General features: G+C 39.3%; 2 non-coding genes across 2 annotated transcripts; both read left to right on the top strand.

Moving 5' to 3' along the window:
* Positions 1-689: 689 nt before the first annotated feature.
* Positions 690-793, top strand: LOC130951563 (small nucleolar RNA R71). The gene has a single exon (XR_009074023.1). It is a non-coding gene; the product is annotated as a small nucleolar RNA R71 (small nucleolar RNA).
* An 18,354-nt stretch (positions 794-19,147) lies between these two features.
* LOC130956046 (small nucleolar RNA R71) lies at positions 19,148-19,255 on the top strand. The gene has a single exon (XR_009076992.1). It is a non-coding gene; the product is annotated as a small nucleolar RNA R71 (small nucleolar RNA).
* The last annotated feature ends 2,109 nt before the right edge of the window (positions 19,256-21,364 follow it).

Here is a 21,364-nt window from a genome sequence, read left to right as displayed (position 1 = left end):
TTTCAATGACTTTCTTACTCAGCTGGCCCACTTGTGCCTCCAGATTTCTAATGGAGGATCTTGTTTCATTCATGAAACTGAAAGTGGCCTTTGACAGATCAGAGACTATATTGGCTAAATTAGAATTGTTTTGTTCAGAGTTCTCTGTCTGTTGCTGAGAAGATGATGGATATGGCTTACTATTGTTCAGCCTATTGCGTCCACCATTGTTAAAGCCTTGTTGAGGCTTTTGCTGATCCTTCCAGGAGAAATTTGGATGATTTCTCCATGATGAGTTATAGGTGTTTCCATAAGGTTCACCTATGTAATTAACCTCTGCCATGGCAGTGTTCTCAGGATCATAAGCTTCTTCAGAAGCTGCCTCTCTAGTACTGTTGGATGCATGTTGCAATCCATTCAGATTTTGAGAGATCATGTTGACCTGTTGAGTCAACACTTTGTTCTGAGCCAATATGGCATTTAGAGCATCAATTTCAAGAACTCCTTTCTTCTGAGGTACCCCATTATTCACGGAATTCCTCTCAGATGTGTACATGAACTGGTTGTTTGCAACCATGTCAATGAGTTCTTGAGCCTCTTCAGGCGTTTTCTTCAGGTGAATAGATCCACCTGCAGAATGATCCAATGACATTTTCGAAAATTCAGAGAGACCATAATAGAATATGTCTAATATCGTCCATTCTGAAAACATGTCAGATGGACATCTTTTGGTCAACTGCTTGTATCTTTCCCAAGCTTCATAGAGGGATTCACCATCTTTTTGTCTGAAGGTTTGAACATCCACTCTCAGCTTGCTCAGCTTTTGAGGAGGAAAGAATTTATCCAAGAAGGCAGTGACCAGCTTATCCCATGAGTCCAGGCTATCCTTGGGTTGTGAATCCAACCATATTCTAGCTCTGTCTCTTACAGCAAAAGGGAAAAGCATGAGTCTGTAGACTTCAGGATCAACTCCATTCGTCTTTACAGTCTCACAGATCTGCAAGAATTCAGTTAAAAACTGATAGGGATCTTCAGATGGAAGTCCATAAAACTTGCAGTTTTGTTGCATTAATGCAACTAGCTGAGGTTTTAGCTCAAAGTTATTGGCTCCAATGGCAGGAATGGAGATGCTTCTTCCATCAAACTTGGACGTTGGCTTTGTGAAGTCACCAAGCATTCTCCTTGCATTATTATTATTATTTTCGGCTGCCATTTCCTTCTCTTGTTCGAAAATTTCTAAAAGGTTGCTTCTGGATTGTTGTAATTTAACTTCTCTTAATTTTCTCTTCAGAGTCCTTTCAGGTTCTGGATCAATTTCAACAAGAGTGCCTTTATCCCTGTTCCTGCTCATATGAAAGAGAAGAAAACAAGAAAAGAAAGAGGAATCCTCTATGTCACAGTATAGAGATTCCTTTATGTTAGTAGAAAAAGAAAGGGGGTAGAAGAATGAAGAAGAATTCAGATTTTTTAGATGAAGAGAGGTGAAGAGAAGTGTTAGTAAACAAATAATTAAATAGAAGAAGAAAAAAAGAAAGAGAATTTCAAAAATAATTTTAAAAAGGGTTTAGTGATTTTCGAAAATTAGAGATAAATGTAATTGAAATTAAAATTTGAAACAATTAATTAATTAAAAAGAATTTTTGAATATTTTTCGAAAATAGAAGAGGGAGAAGTAGTTAGGTGGTTTTGAAAAAGATAAGAAACAAACAAAAAGTTAGTTAGTTGATTGAAAAAGATTTGAAATCAAATTTTTGAAAAAGATAAGAAGATAGGAAGTTAGATAAGATATTTTGAAATCAAATTTTGAAAAAGATAAGATAAAAGATAAAAAGATTTAATTCAAAAATTTTAAAATTATTTACTTCACTAACAAGAAACTACAAGATAAGATTCTAGAACTTAAAGATTGAACCTTTCTTAACAAGAAAGTAACAAACTTCAAATTTTTGAACCAATCACATTAATTATTAGTGAATTTTTGAAAATATGATGTAAAGACAAGGAAAAGATTTTGAAAATAATTTGAAAAATATTTTTGAAATTTTCGAAAAATAGAACTAAATGAAAAAGATATGATTTTTTTGAAAAAGATTTTAAAAAGATAAGATTTTTAAAATTGAAATTTTGACTTGACTTGTAAGAAACAACTAATTTTTAAAAATTTTTGACCAAGTCAACCCAAAATTTCGAAAATTTGGAGGGAAATAAGGAAAAGATATTTTTTTTTTGACTTTTTGAATTTTTAATTATGAGAGAGAAAAACAACAAAAGTACTCAATGCATAAAATTTTTAGATCAAAACCATGAGTGCATGCAAGAATGCTATGAATGTCAAGATGAACACCAAGAACACTTTGAAGATCATGATGAACATCAAGAACATAATTTTGAAAAAATTTTTTATGCAAAGAAAACATGCAAGACACCAAACTTAGAAATCTTTTAATGCATGGACTCTAATAAACAAAAAATGCATATGAAAAACAACAACCAACACAAAACAAGAAAACATCAAGATCAAACAAGAGGACTTATCAAGAACAACTTGAAGATCATGAAGAACACAATGAATGCATGGGATTTTCGAAAAATGCAAGAAAAATTTTAAAAGCATGCAATTGACACCAAACTTAAAAATTGACTCAAGACTTAAACAAGAAACACAAAATATTTTTGATTTTTATGATTTTCTAATTTTTTTTTGAATTTTTATTAATTTTTTCGAAAATAAAGTTTAGAAAAACGAAAAATAAAAGAAAAATTTTGAAAAAGATTTTGAAAAGAAAATTACCTAATCTGAGCAACAAGATGAACCGTCAGTTGTCCATACTCGAACAATCCCCGGCAACGGCGCCAAAAACTTGGTGGACGAAATTGTGATCATCAATATTGGCTCTTTGGTATGTACACAAAAACTATTGTGGCTCTTGGTTAAATTCACAACTCCGTTCAACTAACCAGCAAGTGTACTGGGTCGTCCAAGTAATAAACCTTACGTGAGTAAGGGTCGATCCCACAGAGATTGTTGGTATGAAGCAAGCTATGGTCACCTTGTAGATCTCAGTCAGGCGGATTAAACATGATACTTGATTAGATTCAAATAATAAAATAGAAATAATAGAAGGGATAGAATACTTATGCCGATTCATTAGTGAGAATTTCAGATAAGTGGATGGAGATGCTTTATGGCTCAAGGACTCCTGCTCTCCTACTGCTTCTACTCAATCCTTCTTACTCCTTTCCATGGCAAGCTTTGTTTAGGGGTTCACCATCAGCGGTGGCTACTTTCAATCCTCTCGGGAAAATGATCCTATGCGGCTGTCACTCGCACGGCTAATCGTCTGGAGGCATCACCCATGGTTGATGGCTACATCCCATCCTCGCAGTGAAAACTAATGCTCACGCACTCTGTCACAGTACGGCTAATCACTGGTTGGTTCCCGCGCCTACTGGAATAGAATCCCTTGATTCTTTTGCGTCTGTCACTAACGCCCAGCACTTGCAAGTTTGAAGCACGTCACAGTCATTCATTACCGGAATCCTACTCGGAATACCACAGACAAGGTGAGACTTTCCGGATTCCCAGGATCCTACTCGGAATACCACAGACAAGGTGAGACTTTCCGGATCCTCATAAATGCCGCCATCTATCTAGCTTATACCACGAAGATTCTGTTGGGGAATCTAAGAGATACACATTCAAGCTCTGTTGCATGTAGAACGGAAGTGGTTGTCAATCACGCGCGTTCATAAGTGAGAATAGTAATGAGGGTTATCTAACTCATCACATTCGTCATGTTCTTGGGTACGAATGAATATCTTGGAATAAGAATAAGAGAGATTTGAATAAAAGAAAATAGAACTTCATTAATACTTGAGGTACAGCAGAGCTCCACACCCTTAATCTATGGTGTGCAGAAACTCCACCGTTGAAAATACATAAGTAAAAGAGGTTCAGGCATGGCCGAATGGCCAGCCCTCTCCATGATCAAGTGACCGAATATTCCAGGAGATTAAACTGTCAAAAGATGTCTAATACAATAGATAAATGTCCTATATATACTAGACTAGCTACTAGGGTTTACATGAGTAAGTAATTGATGCATAAATCCACTTCTGGGGCCCACTTGGTGTGTGCTTGGGCTGAGCTTGATCTATCCACGAGCTGAGGCTTCTCTTGGAGTTGAACTTCGAGTTATGACGTGTTTTGGGCGTTCAACTCCGGATCATGACGTTTTTCTGGCGTTTAACTCCAGACAGCAGCATGTACTTGGCGTTCAACGCCAAGTTACGTCGTCATTCTTCGAATAAAGTACGGACTATTATATATTGCTGGAAAGCCCTGGATGTCTACTTTCCAACGCCGTTGAGAGCGCGCCAATTGGAGTTCTGTAGCTCCAGAAAATCCATTTCGAGTGCAGGGAGGTCAGATTCCAACAGCATCAGCAGTCCTTTTGTCAGCCTTCTTCAGAGTTTTGCTCAAATCCCTCAATTTCAGTCAGAATTTACCTGAAATCACAGAAAAACACACAAACTCATAGTAAAGTCCAGAAATGTGAATTTAACATAAAAACTAAGGAAAACATCCCTAAAAGTAGCTTGAACTTACTAAAAACTATCTAAAAACAATGCCAAAAAGCGTATAAATTATCCGCTCATCAATTGTATATTACCTGTGTTTTCTATTGGGATTGAGGAGGTTCAGAAGGTAGTGGTAATAGGATCGCAAGGAGGATCGGTTGGTGGAGGCTGTGGGACAGCGGTGCTTGGTTAGAATAGAAATTCCTTAAGATAGATTACCTAGTTTATTTATGTTAAGGTTTATGTTATGCTTATCTGTTTCAGAATGCTTTAAGCTTGAATCTTGTGATGGATATGGAGTCTAGGATTGCCTTTGGCGTCCCGGAGTCTTATATCCTACATCACTGGGCATTGTTACCATACTGAGAACCCCCGATTCTCATACCATATTTTTGTTCTGTTTTTCAGATGCAGGTCGCAACCCACCTCGGTGAGTTGTTTTGGATGGTGACAGAAGCGGAGGATCTTGGAGTCTTTTGGATTCTTTTGTTCATTTTGTTTATACATCTCTCGAATTTTGTATTTTGCTTTGCCTAGAGGCTTGTATCTGAGAGAACAAAACTTATATAAGTTGTTTTTACTATCTAGTTTCTGTATAACTGTATATGGCTAACCGGCTTAAACTCCGTGAGTCGTGGCTAGATTCTTATGATATTATACTCTATTATTTTGTTATATCATATCTATATCTTGTGCTTTATGCTAGTAGCTTCGTTAGTACATTTTGCGCTTTTCAAATCTTGTTTTGAGCAATATCCTTCATCGGGCTTCTAGATATTATAAATTCCTTCTATATATGATATGTATGAGCTTAGGACTGTTGATGCATGAGCATCTTATCTATCTTTTCCTAGTGAATTTGCATCTAAATTGTTGAGTTTAATTTAGAATTAATTATATTTTAGCCACTATGGATGCTATTTTGAGTTTTGTGCAATTTTATTCATTTTAGGTAGCATTCAGATGGATTTGATGAAGTTTCTGCAGAGAAAAAGAAGAAACCAAAAGGATGACCAGCGAAGACCGACGCGGACACATGGCTCACGCGACCGCGCGGAATGGAGAAATTGCAATGACGCGATTGCGTGCCTGACGCGAACGCGTGGACTAGAATCCGCACAAATGACGCGAGCGCGTGGACGACGTGGACGCATCACATGCGCGATCTGCAATAATACAGAAAACGCTGGTTTCGATTTCTGGGCTGTTTTTGACCCAATTTTCAGCCCAAAAAATACAAATTAGAAGCTGCAGAATGGACAAATCAAGTGGTCCCCACCCATCAACTGAAGATCTGTTAATTAATTCGAATTTAAATTCAAATCTTATCTTTGAGGAAAAGATATTATTTTTAATTTTAGATTTTAAACATATTAGGATTAGTAATAAATAGGAACTATGTACATTTAGACAGATAGGAGATTGTTACCAGAACCCTTATTTTTCTTCTTTGAACCATGAGCAACTAATCCTTCATTGTTAAGGTTAGGAGCTCTGTCTATTTGTATGGATTTATTCGTTTGATCTTTCTAATTTAATTCATGTCTTGATTTATATTTCAATAATTGTTTTCGTTCTTCATTTTATGAAATATGGGTGGAACGGAAGTATGACCCATGTTCTAATTGAGTTCTTGTAAAACTTGGAAAAGCTCTTTACTTGAACAACAACTTGAAAACATATTATACTGAATTTTAATTGTTTGTATTTAACGGGATACGTGACATATAATCCCCTTATTTTTGGATAATTAGAATTCTTTTGGCATATAAACTAGAAATTGATCATCACCCTCTAATTGGAATTAATTGATCAAGGAATTGGCAATTAATGAATTTTAGAGGAGACTAGGAAGGTCTAAGGAATTAGGGTCTAGTCATATATAGTTTGCCATGAAATTAAATCTTGCATGATTAAAATAGTTAGTAAGAAAATAAATCTGGAAAAATAGATAACTCTAAAACCTTAACTGTTTCCTCTAATATTTTATTCCCAACTTATTAATCTGCCTGTCTTTGATATTCTGAATTTACACTTAAACTTTTTGAACATCTCAAAACCAATTTCTGCTTACCTAACTAAGCTTATCACTTAATAACTGTTGCTTAATCCATCAATTCTCGTGGGATCGACCCTTACTCACGTAAGGTATTACTTGGTACGACCCGGTGCACTTGCCGGTTAGTAAGTGTGGGTTATAAATACCGCATCAAGTTTTTGGCGCCGTTGCCGGGGATTGACTGTGATTAACAACTATTAGTTGTTTGATTGTTTAGATTAGGCGTTTTAATTTTAATTTTAATTAAAAATTGTTTTACTATTTTTCAAAAAAAAAAATTCCTTGTCTTTCGTTAGCACCCGTATCCCCCGTTTTAATTTTTTTTTACTTCATTTAACGTTTGAATTTTGTTTTTAAAACCTGCGTCCATTTTTTTATTTCCCTTTTTATTTTATTTTATTTTATTTTTATTCTGTTTTTTTCGTTATTTTTTTAATATTTTATTAGTTTTATTTCTATTTTTAACCTTCAAAAAAAAATTTTTCAAAAAAAAATTTTTAATAAATAAATAGGACCAATATTTTTCTTAATTTCTGAAATTAAGTTTAGTGTTGACTATTTATTATTTTTCTATTTATTTTATTCAATATTTTTTTCTCTTTACACAAAGTTACCTCACTGGGAATTCTCTGCACTCTGACGTAGAGATTGTTTTCTGTTTGTTTATGCGTGGAAACAGAGACAAAGAACATCTCTTAGACTTTGATCCTGAACCTAAAAGGACTTTCAGGTGGCGTTTACAACAAGCAAGACTATACAAGGCTGCAGAATCCACTATGGATCCGACTAATAATGATAATACCAATGCGGCAAACCCGAAGGGGAATGAACAAAGGAGAGTACTTGGCTCTTTCTCTGCTCCTACTGCAGATCTGTATGGAAAGAGCATTGTGGTGCCTCCTATTACTGCGAACAACTTTGAGTTGAAGCCTCAACTGGTCACCCTGGTGCAACAAAACTGCCAGTATCATGGTCTTCCCCACGAAGACCCAAATCAATTCATTTCAAGTTTTCTGCAGATTTGTGATACTGTGAAGACAAACAGAGTGAACCCAGATGTGTACAAACTAATGCTCTTCCCATTTGCTCTGAGGGATGGATCAAAACTATGGCTAGATTCTCAACCCAAGGACAGTTTGGATACTTGGAATAAGGTGGTTACTGAGTTTCTCACAAAATTTTTCCCACCAAAGAAGCTGACTAAGCTTAGGATGGAGGTTCAGACCTTCAGACAAAAGGATGGTGAGACTCTGTATGAAGTTTGGGAGAGATACAAGCTACTGACTAGGCAATGTCCTCTAGACATGTTCTCCAAATGGACACAAATAGACATATTTTATGAAGGCTTAGGTGAAATGTCCAAAATGTTCTTAGATAATTCTGCAGGAGATTCATTGCACAAGAAGAAGACATCGGAGGAGACTATTGAGCTTATTGAATTGGTTGCTAGCAACCAATATTTATACTCCTCTAACAGGAATCCTGTGAACTCTAAGGCTCCTCAGAAGAAGTGTGTCATGGAAGTGGAAACTCTTAATGCTATTCTTGCTCAGAACAAGCTTATGTCTCAGCAAATAAATCTTCTTACTCAACAGATGGGTGGCATGCAAGTCTCAGCTATCAACACCCAAAATCCCCTTCAAGAAGCCTCTTATGACATGACAGGTAATTTTGTGCAGAATGATAACTATGATTATGCTCAAGCTTCTTCTGAACAGGTCAATTACATGGGGAGTGCTACTAGAAATCCCAACAATGATCCCTATTCTAAGACCTACAATCAAGGATGGAGGAATCACCCAAATTTTGGGTGGAGAGACCAATATCAGAGACCTCAGAATTTTAACAATAATTCTCGGGGCGACTTCCAACAGAATAATTACAATAACCGCCAATTTCAGGCTCAATAGCAACAACCACCTCATCAGGCAAACTCTAAATCCAAGAAAGATTCTAATTGGGAGATGATGATGAGTTTCGTGCAGGAAACCAGAGCCTCCATTAGTAACTTAGAAATGCAAATGGGCCAAATAAGCAAGCAATCACCTGAGAGGTCTGCAAGCACATTTCCAGGTGATACAGTGGTGAACCCAAGAAAAGACTGCAAGGTTATTCAGTTGAGAAGTGGTAAAGTAACTGGTTCTGAGACCAAGGCCAATAAAGAATTAGTTGAAAAAGAAGCCCCAGAGGAGAAGAAGGAAGAATTCGAGCACACACCTCCTTAGCGTGCAGACAATCCTTTCCCTGATTCTCTTGACACTTATCCTACCTTGCCAAAGGCTCCTGAATATAAGCCGAAAATGCCATACCCTCAGAGGCTTCAGAAGGCTTCCAAAGAAAAGCAGTTCTCTAAATTTGTAGATGTCTTCAAGAAGCTACAGATCAACATTCCCTTTGCAGAGGCTCTGGAGCAAATACCTCTCTATGCTAAATTTATGAAAGAATTGTTGACCAACAAGAGGAACTGGAAGGAACAAGAAACAATGGTATTAACCAAGGAATGCAGTGCCATTATTCAACACAACCTTCCTGAGAAGATGCCAGACCCAGGGAGCTTTGTCATTCCTTGCACCATTGGAGATGTCACCATTCAGAGAGCTTTATGTGACCTTGGAGCCAGCATCAATCTCATGCCCATTTCAGTGACGAAAAAGCTTCAAATTGAGGAGGTAAAACCCACTCGTATTTCTCTTCAACTTGCTGACCTTTCTATTAAATTACCTATGGGTGTTATTGAGGATTTACTTGTAAAAGTATGACCATTCATCTTTCCTGTTGATTTTGTTGTATTAGACATGGAAGAGGAAGTAAAATCCTCTATCATACTTGGTAGACCCTTTTTAGCTACAGGTAAAGCTCTGATTGATGTACAAAACGGTGAATTAACCCTGAGGGTCAATGAAGAACAGGTGGTCCTTCATGTTTTTGAAGCTCTCAAGCACCCTAATGATTCTGAAGGGTGTATGAAAATAGATGTTATTGAACCACTTGTTAAAGAGGTACTGAAAGCTGAGGTACTTGATGACATTCTGGATCCTATCTCTGAGTATGAATTAGTTGAAATTGATAATTCACCACCCCAGAAGGCTATGGTCCACACGCCTAAAGCAGAGGAGGAAGTCCCCAAGCTCGAGCTCAAATCTCTATCCCTTCCCTGAAATATGTATTCTTGGGTGAGAATGACTCATATCCGGTGATTATTAGCTCTTCCCTGAAGCTTGCAGAGGAAGAGGCGCTTATTTTAGTGCTCAAGAACCATAAAACAGCTCTTTGGTAGACCATTAGTGACTTAAAAGGGATTAGTCCAACCAAGTGTATACACAAGATCCTCCTTGAAGATGATGCTAAACTAGTTGTACAACCACAAAGGAGACTCAATCCAACCATGAAAGAGGTGGTCTAAAAAGAGGTAATGAAACTATGGGAAGCAAGAATTATTTATCCTATTTCTAACAGTCCTTGGGTAAGTCCTGTGCAGGTAGTTCCCAAGAAAGGAGGGTTGACAGTGATCAAGAACGAAAAGAATGAGCTTATCCCCACAAGAACAGTCACAGGATGGAGAATGTGTATAGACTACACGAGGCTCAACACTGCTACAAGAAAAGATCATTTCTCCCTGCCTTTCATTGATCAGATGCTTGAGAGGTTAGCTGGTCATGCATTTTATTATTTTCTAGATGGATATTCTGGATATAATCAAATTGCAGTGGACCCTCAAGATCAGGAGAAGACAGCATTCACATGCCCCTTTGGAGTATTTGCCTACAGAAGAATACCTTTTGGACTTTGCAATGCTCCAGTAACTTTTCAGAGGTGTATGCTTTCAATTTTTTCTGATATGGTTGAAAAGTTTATTGAGGTATTTATAGATGACTTTTCTGTTTTTGGTAATTCTTTTGAAACCTTCCTTAAACATTTATCTCTTGTCTTGAAACGGTGTCAAGAATCAAACCTTGTTTTAAATTGGGAAAAATATCATTTTATGGTTACAGAAGGTATTGTTCTTGGACACCGGATTTCAAGTAAAGAAATTGAGGTTGATAGAGCAAAAGTAGAGGTAATTAAAAAATTACCATCACCAACTAATGTTAAGGCAATCAGGAGTTTCTTGGGTCATGCAGGATTTTATAGAAGATTTATAAAGGATTTTTCTAAGATTGCAAAACCTCTAAGAAACCTTTTGGTTGCTGATGTCCCTTTTGTCTTTGATTCTGATTGTCTGCATGCTTTTGAAACTCTGAAAGCTAACCTTACCTCTGCCCCCTCCCCCTGACTAGAATCTACCATTTGAATTAATGTGTGATGCTAGTGATTTTGCTATAGGAGCTGTTTTAAGACAGAGGCATGGTAAGCTTGTACATGTCATTTACTATGCCAGTCGTGTGTTAAATGATGCCCAAAAGAATTACACAACTATAGAAAAGGAATTATTAGCTGTTGTGTACGCTGTTGATAAGTTTATGTCCTATTTACTTGGTTCTAAGGTTATTATTTATACTGATCATGCTGCTTTGAAGTACCTTCTAACCAAACAGGATTCTAAACCAAGATTAATTAGATGGGTGCTGCTCCTTCAGGAGTTTGATATTGAGATAAAAAACATAAAAGGGTCAGAGAATCAAGTAGCTGACCATCTCTTCAGAATTGAGTCGGAAGCAAGAGTACAACCACCCACAGCTATGACTGAGACGTTCCCAGATGAGCAATTGTTCCTCATTCAGCAGGCACCATGGTTTGCAGACATTGCAAATTATAAGGCCATGAATTTTATCCCAAGGGAGTACAGTAGGCAACAGGTGAAGAAGCTACTAACTGATGCAAAGTACTACATTTGGGAAGAACCATACCTTTTTAAAAGGTGCTCAGATGGAATAATCCGGAGATGTGTCCTGGATGAGGAAAAGCAGAAGATTCTTTGGCACTGTCATGGGTCTGATTATGGAGGCCACTTTGGTGGTGAAAGGACAGCTGCAAAAGTCCTTCAGAGCGGGTTTTACTGGCCGGCTCTTTTCAGGGACTCAAGGGCATTTGTGAAGCACTGTGGCAAATGTGAAAAAGCTGCAAATCTCCCCGCCAACCATGAAATGCCACAGCATGGAATTCTTGAGGTTGAGTTGTTTGATGTGTGGGGTATTGATTTCATGGGACCTTTTCCACCCTCACATTCAAACAACTATATTCTAGTGGCAGTCGACTATGTGTCCAAATGGGTGGAAGCTGTGGCTTTGCCCACCAATGATGCCAAAGTGGTAATGAGCTTTCTTCAGAGGTATATTTTTAGCCGGTTTAGTGTTCCAAGGACACTTATTAGTGATGGAGGAAGCCATTTCTGCAACAGACAGTTGGACTCTCTTCTGCAGAGATTTGGAGTCCGTCATAAAGTGGCAACCCCCTATCACCCTCAGACAAGTGGACAGGTTGAAGTTTCCAACAGGGAATTTAAGAAGATTCTAGAGAAGACTATCAGTATTTCCAGAAAGGACTGGTCTAGGAAGCTTGATGATGCTCTCTGGGCATACCGGACAGCGTACAAGACTCCTATTGGCATGTCCCCTTATCAGTTGGTCTATGGCAAAGCCTGTCACTTGCCAGTTGAGCTGGAGCATAAAGCTTACTGGGCAATCAGGTATCTGAATCTTGATTCAGAAGCTGCAGGAATCAAGCAAATGCTTCAGTTGAATGAGCTTGATGAATTCAGATATTCAGCCTATGAGAATGCCAAACTCTACAAGGAAAGAACCAAGCTACTACATGACAAAAAGATTGCCATCAGAGTCTTTGAGCCAGGACAAAGAGTACTTTTATATAATTCAAGGCTCAAATTCTTTCCCGGGAAGCTGAAATCCCGATGGTCAGGACCGTTTGTGATTACCAGAGCTTCACCATATGGTCATGTGGAAATACAAGAAGAGAATTCTGACAGAAAATTTACAGTGAATGGCCAGAGGCTGAAGCACTATCTTGGAGGCGAGATTGATCGCCAGAGGTCCACTCATCTGCTGAACTAGCAGAACTGACCGTCAAGCTAATGACGTTAAAGAAGCGCTTATCGGGAGGCAACCCGATAACTTCGTATCCTTAGCTATTTTTCATAGTAGTAGTTTTCTTATTTATTTTATTTGAGTTCTTACTAATTTTCTGATCATGCAGCTATATTATTCCAGGAACTGAATACTTCAATATTTCAAAAAAAAAAGCGAGAGAAGGCACACGACGCGATAGCATCACTGACGCGGACGCGTCACTTATTTGTGCGTGAAAAATGATATCTGACAGAGAGTTGCGCGGGAGTGGCGCAGGAATGGAGCCTTTCACACAAACGATCCCACGCGTTCGCGTCGTTTGTGATTTTTGCCAGTCACGCGGGCGCGTCACCGACGCGAACGCGTGACCTGCCAATTCGACGTAAAAGAGTGTTTGGGCAGAGAGTTGTGCTAGCTTGGGGCAGGAAGTGTGCTAAAAGCACAAATTAGATCACGCGGACGCGTGACTGACGCGTTCGCGTCAGTCACACATATGGCCATCCATGCGAGCGCGTGCATGACACGAACGCGTCGTATCAATAATTGGCTCCCAAGCCATGTGAACAGAGAGTCGCGCGGGCGTGCGGCTGGCTTTGCGCAAATTGCACAAAAACCAGGGCACGCGGATGCGTGCCTGACGCTAACGCGTCATTAAGAACATTCGCGACCCACGCGTACGCGTGCTGCACGTGTCCGCGTCGCTTGCGCCGCCCAGTTTTCTTTCTCTCTCTCTCCGAATCCTAATTCTCTCTTATTCTTTTTTCCTTTTATTTTATTTTTCCTCATAATATTTGTCTCTTCTATTTTCAGTTCTTCTTTGCTTAAGGACAAGCAAACTTTTAAGTTTGGTGTTGACGCTGCGCTTATTGTTTCTCTGGCACAAAAGGGAGGCGAATCATCTTTACTGAGGAGCACAACCTGAAGAATAAAGCGACAGCTAGGATAACTAAGGTGGTTGAGTTCCTTTCATTTTTATTCCTCCCCTCTTTTTCTATGTTATTGGTGCACGAAATTGTGATCATCAATGGCGCCATCAACATGGTACGCTCATTGCAATCTCAACTCTTTATCACAACTCCGCACAACTAACCAGCAAGTGCACTGGGTCGTCCAAGTAATAAACCTTACGCGAGTAAGGGTCGATCCCACGGAGATTGTTGGTATGAAGCAAGCTATGGTCACGTTGTAAATCTTAGTCAGGCAGACTCAAATGGTTATGAATGATATATGAATAAAACATAAAGATAAAGATAGAGATACTTATGTAATTCATTGGTGGGAATTTCAGATAAGCGCATGAAGATGCTGTGTCCCTTCCGTCTCTCTGCTTTCCTACTGTCTTCATCCAATCCTTCTTACTCCTTTCCATGGCAAGCTTATGCGAGGGTTTCACCGTTGTCAGTGGCTACCTCCCATCCTCTCAGTGGAAATGTTCAACGCACCCTGTCACGGCACGGCTATCCATCTGTCGGTTCTCGATCAGGCCGGAATAGAATCTAGTGATTCTTTTGCGTCTGTCACTAACGCCCCGCCTTCAGGAGTTTGAAGCACGTCACAGTCATTCAATCATTGAATCCTACTCAGAATACCACAGACAAGGTTAGACCTTCCGGATTCTCTTGAATGCCGCCATCAGTTCTTGCCTATACCACGAAGACTCTGATCTCACGGAACGGCTGGCTCGGTTGTCAGGCGAGCGCTCGGTTATCAGGCGATCAACCATGCATCGTGCATCAGGAATCCAAGAGATATTCACCCAATCTAAGGTAGAACGGAGGTGGTTGTCAGTCACACATTCATAGGTGAGAATGATGATGAGTGTCACGGATCATCACATTCATCAAGTTGAAGAACAAGTGATATCTTGGAACAAGAACAAGCTGAATTGAATAGAAGAACAATAGTAATTGCATTAATACTCGAGGTACAGCAGAGCTCCACACCTTAATCTATGATGTGTAGAAACTCCACCGTTGAAAATACATAAGAACAAGGGTGATCATTGGCTTCGGTCCCAGAGAGGGAACCAGAAAAACCAAGATCTGATCTAAGAACTAGATGTCCAAAGATGAAAATACAATAGTGAAAGGTCCTACTTATAGAAAACTAGTAGCCTAAGGTTTACAAAGATGAGTAAATGACATAAAAATCCACTTTCGGGCCCACTTGGTGTGTGCTTGGGCTGAGCAATGAAGCATTTTCGTGTAGAGACTCTTCTTGGAGTTAAACGCCAGCTTTTGTGCCAGTTTGGGCGTTTAACTCCCACTTTGGTGCCAGTTCCAGCGTTTAACGCTGGAATTTCTGAAGGTGACTTTGAACGCCGGTTTGGGCCATCAAATCTTGAGAAAAGTATAGACTATCATATATTGCTAGAAAGCCCAGAATGTCTACTTTCCAACGCCGTTGAGAGCGCGCCAATTGGGCTTCTGTAGCTCCAGAAAATCCACTTCGAGTGCAGGGAGGTCAAAATCCAACAGCATCTGCAGTCCTTTTCAGTCTCTGAATCAGATTTTTGCTCAGGTCCCTCAATTTCAGCCAGAAAATACCTGAAATCACAGAAAAACACACAAACTCATAGTAAAGTCCAGAAAAGTGAATTTTAACTAAAAACTAATAAAAATATACTAAAAACTAAACCAAATATACTAAAAACATACTAAAAACAATACCAAAAAGCGTACAAATTATCCGCTCATCACAACACCAAACTTAAATTGTTGCTTGTCCTCAAGCAACTGAAAATCAAATAAGATAAAAAGAAGAGAATATGCAATGAATTCCAAAAACATCTATGAAGATCAGTATTAATTAGATGAGCGGGGCTTTTAGCTTTTTGCCTCTGAACAGTTTTGGCATCTCACTCTATCCTTTGAAACTCAGAATGATTGGCTTCTTTAGGAACTCAGAATCTAGATAGTGTTATTGATTCTCCTAGCTAAGTATGATGATTCTTGAACACAGCTACTTATTGAGTCTTGGCTGTGGCCCAAAGCACTCTGTCTTCCAGTATTACCACCGGATACATACATGCCACAGACACATAATTGGGTGAACCTTTTCAGATTGTGACTCAGCTTTGCTAAAGTCCCCAATTAGAGGTGTCCAGGGTTCTTAAGCACACTCTTTTTGCCTTGGATCACAACTTTCTTTCTTTCTTTTTCTTTTCTTTTTCTTTCTCTCTTTTTTTCTTTTTTTTTTCGTCTCCTTTTTTTTGTATTCACTGCTTTTTCTTGCTTCAAGAATCATTTTGATGATTTTTCAGATCCTCAGTAACCTGTCTCTTTTTTCATCATTCTTTCAAGAGCCAACATTCATGAATCACAAATTCAAAAGACATATGCACTGTTTAAGCATGCATTCAGAAAACAAAAGTGTTGCCACCACATCAAAATAATTAAACTGTTATAAAATTCAAAATTCATGCAATTCTTTTTCTTTTTCAATTAAGAACAAATTTTTTTTTTATTCAAGAAAGGTGATGGATTCATAGGACATTCATAACTTTAAGGCATAGACACTTAAGACACTAATGATCATAAGACACAAACATGGATAAACATAAGCATGAAAATTCGAAAAACAAGAAAATAAAGAACAAGGAGATTAAAGAACGGGTCCACCTTAGTGATGGCGGCTTGTCCTTCCTCTTGAAGATCTTATGGAGTGCTTGAGCTCCTCAATGTCTCTTCCTTGTCTTTGTTGCTCCTCTCTCATGATTCTTTGATCTTCTCTAATTTCATGGAGGAGGATGGAATGTTCTTGGTGCTCCACCCTTAGTTGTCCCATGTTGGAACTCAATTCTCCTAGGGAGGTGTTCAGTTGCTCCCAATAGTCTTGTGGAGGAAAGTGCATCCCTTGAGGCGAATCTTTCCATCTCCCATGACTCAGAGGTGGAAGCTTTTGCCTTCCCTTTCCTCTTTCTAGAGGTTTCTCCGGCCTTGGAGGCCATAAATGGTTATGGAAAAACAAGAAGCACTGCTTTTACCACACCAAACTTAAAAGGTTTGCTCGTCCTCGAGCAAAAGAAGAAAGAAGTGAGTAGAAGAAGAAGAAATGAGGAAGAAGGGAATGTCTTTGTGTTCGGCCAAAGAGGGGGAGAAGTGGTGTTTAGGTTGTGTGAAAATGAAGGGGTGAGGAAGGGTTTATATAGGAGAGGGGGGCTCATGGTTCGGTCATGTATGGGTGGGTTTGGGAGGGAAAGTGGTTTGAATTTGAAGGGTGAGGTAGGTGGGGTTTTATGAAGGATGGATGTGAGTGGTGAAGAGAAAGATGGGATTTGATAGGTGAAGGGTTTTGGGGAAGAGGTGTTGAGGTGATTGGTGAAGAAGAGAGAGAGTGGTGGGGTAGGTGGGGATCCTGTGGGATCCACAGATCCTGAGGTGTCAAGGAAAAGTCATCCCTGCACCAAATGGCATACAAAAATGCATTTTTAGCCAATTCTGGCGTTAAACGCTGGGCTGGTGCCCATTTCTGGCGTTTAACGCCAAGTTCTTGCCCTTTCCTGGCGTTTAACGCCAGTCTGGTGCCCCTTTCTGGCGTTAAACGCCTAGAATGGTGCCAGACTGGGCGTTAAACGCCCAACAGCTAGCCTTACTGGCATTTAAACGCCAGCACGCTCTCCTCCAGGGTGTGCTGTTTTTCTTCCTGTTTTTCATTCTGTTTTTGCTTTTTCAATTGATCTTGTGACTTCTCATGATCATCAACCTACAAAATAAAGTAAAATAACAAAGGAAAATATATAAAATATAACATTGGGTTGCCTCCCAACAAGCGCTTCTTTAATGTCAGTAGCTTGACAGAGGGCTCTCATGGAGCCTCACAGATGCTCAGAGCAATGTTGGAACCTCCCAACACCAAACTTAGAGTTTGAGTGTGGGGGTTCAACACCAAACTTAGAGTTTGGTTGTGGCCTCCCAACACCAAACTTAGAGTTTGACTGTGGGGGCTCTGTTTGACTCTGATTTGGGAGAAGCTCTTCATGCTTCCTCTCCATGGTGACAGATGGATATCCTTGAGCCTTAAACACAAAGGATTCTTCATTCACTTGAATGATCAGTTCACCTCCATCAACATCAATCACAGCTTTTGCTGTGGCTAGGAAGGGTCTGCCAAGGATGATAGATTCATCCATGCACTTCCCAGTCTCTAGGACTATGAAATCAGCAGGGATGTAATGGTCTTCAACTTTCACCAGAACATCCTCTACAAGTCCATAAGCTTGTTTTCTTGAATTGTCTGCCATCTCTAGTGAGATTCTTGCAGCTTGTACCTCAAAGATCCCTAGCTTCTCCATTACAGAGAGAGGCATGAGGTTTACACTTGACCCTAAGTCACACAGAGCCTTCTTGAAGGTCATGGTGCCTATGGTACAAGGTATGGAGAACTTCCCAGGGTCCTGCCTCTTTTGAGGTAATTTCTGCCTAGATAAGTCATCCAATTCTTTGGTGAGCAAAGGAGGTTCGTTCTCCCAAGTCTCATTTCTAAATAACTTGTCATTTAGCTTCATGATTGCTCCAAGGTATTTAGCAACTTGCTCTTCAGTGACATACTCATCCTCTTCAGAGGAAGAATACTCATCAGAGCTCATGAAAGGCAGAAGTAAATCCAATGGAATCTCTATGGTCTCATTTTGAGCCTCAGATTCCCATGGTTCCTCATTAGGGAACTCATTGGAGGCTAGTGCACGCCCATTGAGGTCTTCCTCAGTGGCGTTCACTTCCTCTCCTTCCTCTCCAAATTCGGCCATGTTGATGGCCTTGCACTCTCCTTTTGGATTTTCTTCTGTATTGCTTGGAAGAGTACTAGGAGGGAGTTCAGTAATTTTCTTGCTCAGCTGTCCCACTTGTGCCTCCAAATTTCTAATGGAGGACCTTGTTTCAGTCATGAAACTTTGAGTGGTTTTGATTAGATCAGAGACCATGGTTGCTAAGTCAGAGTGGTTCTGCTTAGAGTTCTCTGTCTGTTGCTGAGAAGATGATGGAAAAGGCTTGCCATTGCTAAACCTGTTTCTTCCACCATTATTGTTGTTGAAACCTTGTTGAGATCTCTGTTGATCCTTCTATGAGAAATTTGGATGATTTCTCCATGAAGAATTATAGGTGTTTCCATAGGGTTCTCCTAGGTAATTCACCTCTTCCATTGAAGGGTTCTCAGGATCATAGGCTTCTTCTTCAGATGAAGCATCCTTAGTACTGCTTGGTGCATTTTGCATTCCAGACAGACTTTGAGAGATCAAATTGACTTGTTGAGTCAATATCTTGTTCTGAGCCAGAATGGCATTCAGAGTATCAATCTCAAGAACTCCTTTCTTCTGATTAGTCCCATTGTTCACAGGATTCCTTTCAAAAGTGTACATGAATTGGTTATTTGCAACCATTTCAATTAGTTCTTGAGCTTCTGTAGGCGTCTTCTTCAGATGAAGAGTTCCTCCAGCAGAGCTATCCAAAGACATCTTGGATAGTTCAGAGAGACCATTATAGAAAATACCTATGATGCTCCATTCAGAAAGCATGTCAGAAGGACATTTTCTGATCAATTGTTTGTATCTTTCCCAAGCTTCATAGAGGGATTCTCCATCCTTCTGTCTGAAGGTTTGGACTTCCACTCTAAGCTTACTCAATTTTTGAGGTGGAAAGAACTTTGCCAAGAAGGCATTGACTAGCTTTTCCCATGAGTCCAGGCTTTCTTTAGGTTGAGAGTCCAACCATGTCCTAGCTCTGTATCTTACAGCAAAAGGGAATAGCATAAGTCTGTAGACCTCAGGGTCAACCCCATTAGTCTTGACAGTGTCACAGATTTGCAAGAATTCAGCTAAGAACTGATGAGGATCTTCCAATGGAAGTCCATGGAACTTGCAATTCTGTTGCATTAGAGAAACTAATTGAGGCTTAAGCTCAAAGTTGTTTGCTCTAATGGCAGGGATAGAGATGCTTCTCCCATAGAAGTCAGGAGTAGGTGCAGTAAAGTCACCCAGCACCTTACTTGCATTGTTTGCATTGTTGTTGTTTTCGGCTGCCATGTCTTCTTCTTTGAAGATTTCTGTTAGGTCCTCTACAGAGAGTTGTGCCTGAGCTTCTCTTAGCTTTCGCTTCAAGGTCCTTTCAAGTTCAGGGTCAGCTTCAACAAGAATGCTTTTGTCTTTGTTCCTGCTCATATGAAAGAGAAGAGAACAAGAAAATGTGGAATCCTCTATGTCACAGTATAGAGATTCCTTGAGGTGTCAGAGAAAAAGAAAAATAGAAGGAAGAAGGAGAAGAATTCGAACTTAGTCAGATAGAGTTCGAATTGTGCATTGAGGAGGAGTGGTACTCCATAAATAGAAGGATGTGAGAAGAGAGGAGGAAATTTTTCGAAAATTAATTAAAAAGATTTTAAAAAGCATTTTGAAAAACTTTAATTTGATTTTCGAAAATCAAGAGTGAGAAAGGGATCAAGTAATTTTTGAAAAAGATTTTGAAATTAGAAATCAAAAAGATATGATTGAAAACTGTTTTGAAAAAGATGTGATTAAAAAGATATGATTGAGAAGATATGATTTGAAAACAATTTTAAAAAGATTTGATTTTAAAAAACTTTGAAAACTTGAAAAAAATTGATTTGAAAACAAAATCCTCCCCCTTGTGCCATCCTGGCGTTAAACGCCCAGAATGGTGCACATTCTGGTGTTTAACGCCCAATGCACTACCTTTTTGGGCGTTAAACGCCCAACCAGGCACCCTGGCTGGCGTTTAAACGCCAGTCTGTCCTTCTTCACTGGGCGTTTTGAACGCCCAGCTTTTTCTGTGTAATTCCTCTGCTGCATGTTCTGAATCTTCAGTTCCCTGTACTATTGACTTGAAAATAGAACCAAGATCAAATAAACAATGCATGCAAGACACCAAACTTAAAATTAGACACTAGACTTAAACAAGAAACATAAAATATTTTTGGTTTTTATGATTTTGAAATTTTTTTGGATTTTTCGAAAATTATATGGAAATAGAAAATAAAGGTTTCAGAATTCTTAATTTGGATTCCAGGAATCATTGCAATGCTAGTCTAAGACTCCGGTCCAGGAATTAGACATGGCTTCACATCCAGCCAAGCTTTCAAAGAAAGCTTCGGTCCAAAACACTAGACATGGCCAATGGCCAGCCAAGCCTTAGCAGATCATTGCTCCAATAGCAAGATTGATAGAGATCAATAAGCTCTTATGATGATCAGTTGAAACCTCGGTCCAATAAGATTAGACATGGCTTCTCAGTCAGCCAGATTTCAACAGGTCATCATGAAACTCTAGAACTCATTCTTAAGAATTCTGAAAAATACCTAATCTAAGCAACAAGATGAACCGTCAGTTGTCCATACACGAAACAATCCCCGGCAACGGCGCCAAAAACTTGGTGCACGAAATTGTGATCATCAATGGCGCCATCAACATGGTACGCTCATTGCAATCTCAACTCTTTATCACAACTCCGCACAACTAACCAGCAAGTGCACTGGGTCGTCCAAGTAATAAACCTTACGCGAGTAAGGGTCGATCCCACGGAGATTGTTGGTATGAAGCAAGCTATGGTCACCTTGTAAATCTTAGTCAGGCAGACTCAAATGGTTATGAATGATATATGAATAAAACATAAAGATAAAGATAGAGATACTTATGTAATTCATTGGTGGGAATTTCAGATAAGCGCATGAAGATGCTGTGTCCCTTCCGTCTCTCTGCTTTCCTACTGTCTTC

Source organism: Arachis stenosperma, chromosome 1, assembly GCF_014773155.1.
Source record: "Arachis stenosperma cultivar V10309 chromosome 1, arast.V10309.gnm1.PFL2, whole genome shotgun sequence".
NCBI lineage: Eukaryota > Viridiplantae > Streptophyta > Magnoliopsida > Fabales > Fabaceae > Arachis > Arachis stenosperma.
Note: the sequence above shows the minus strand (reverse complement) of the source record. Positions and strands in the feature narration are given on the sequence as shown.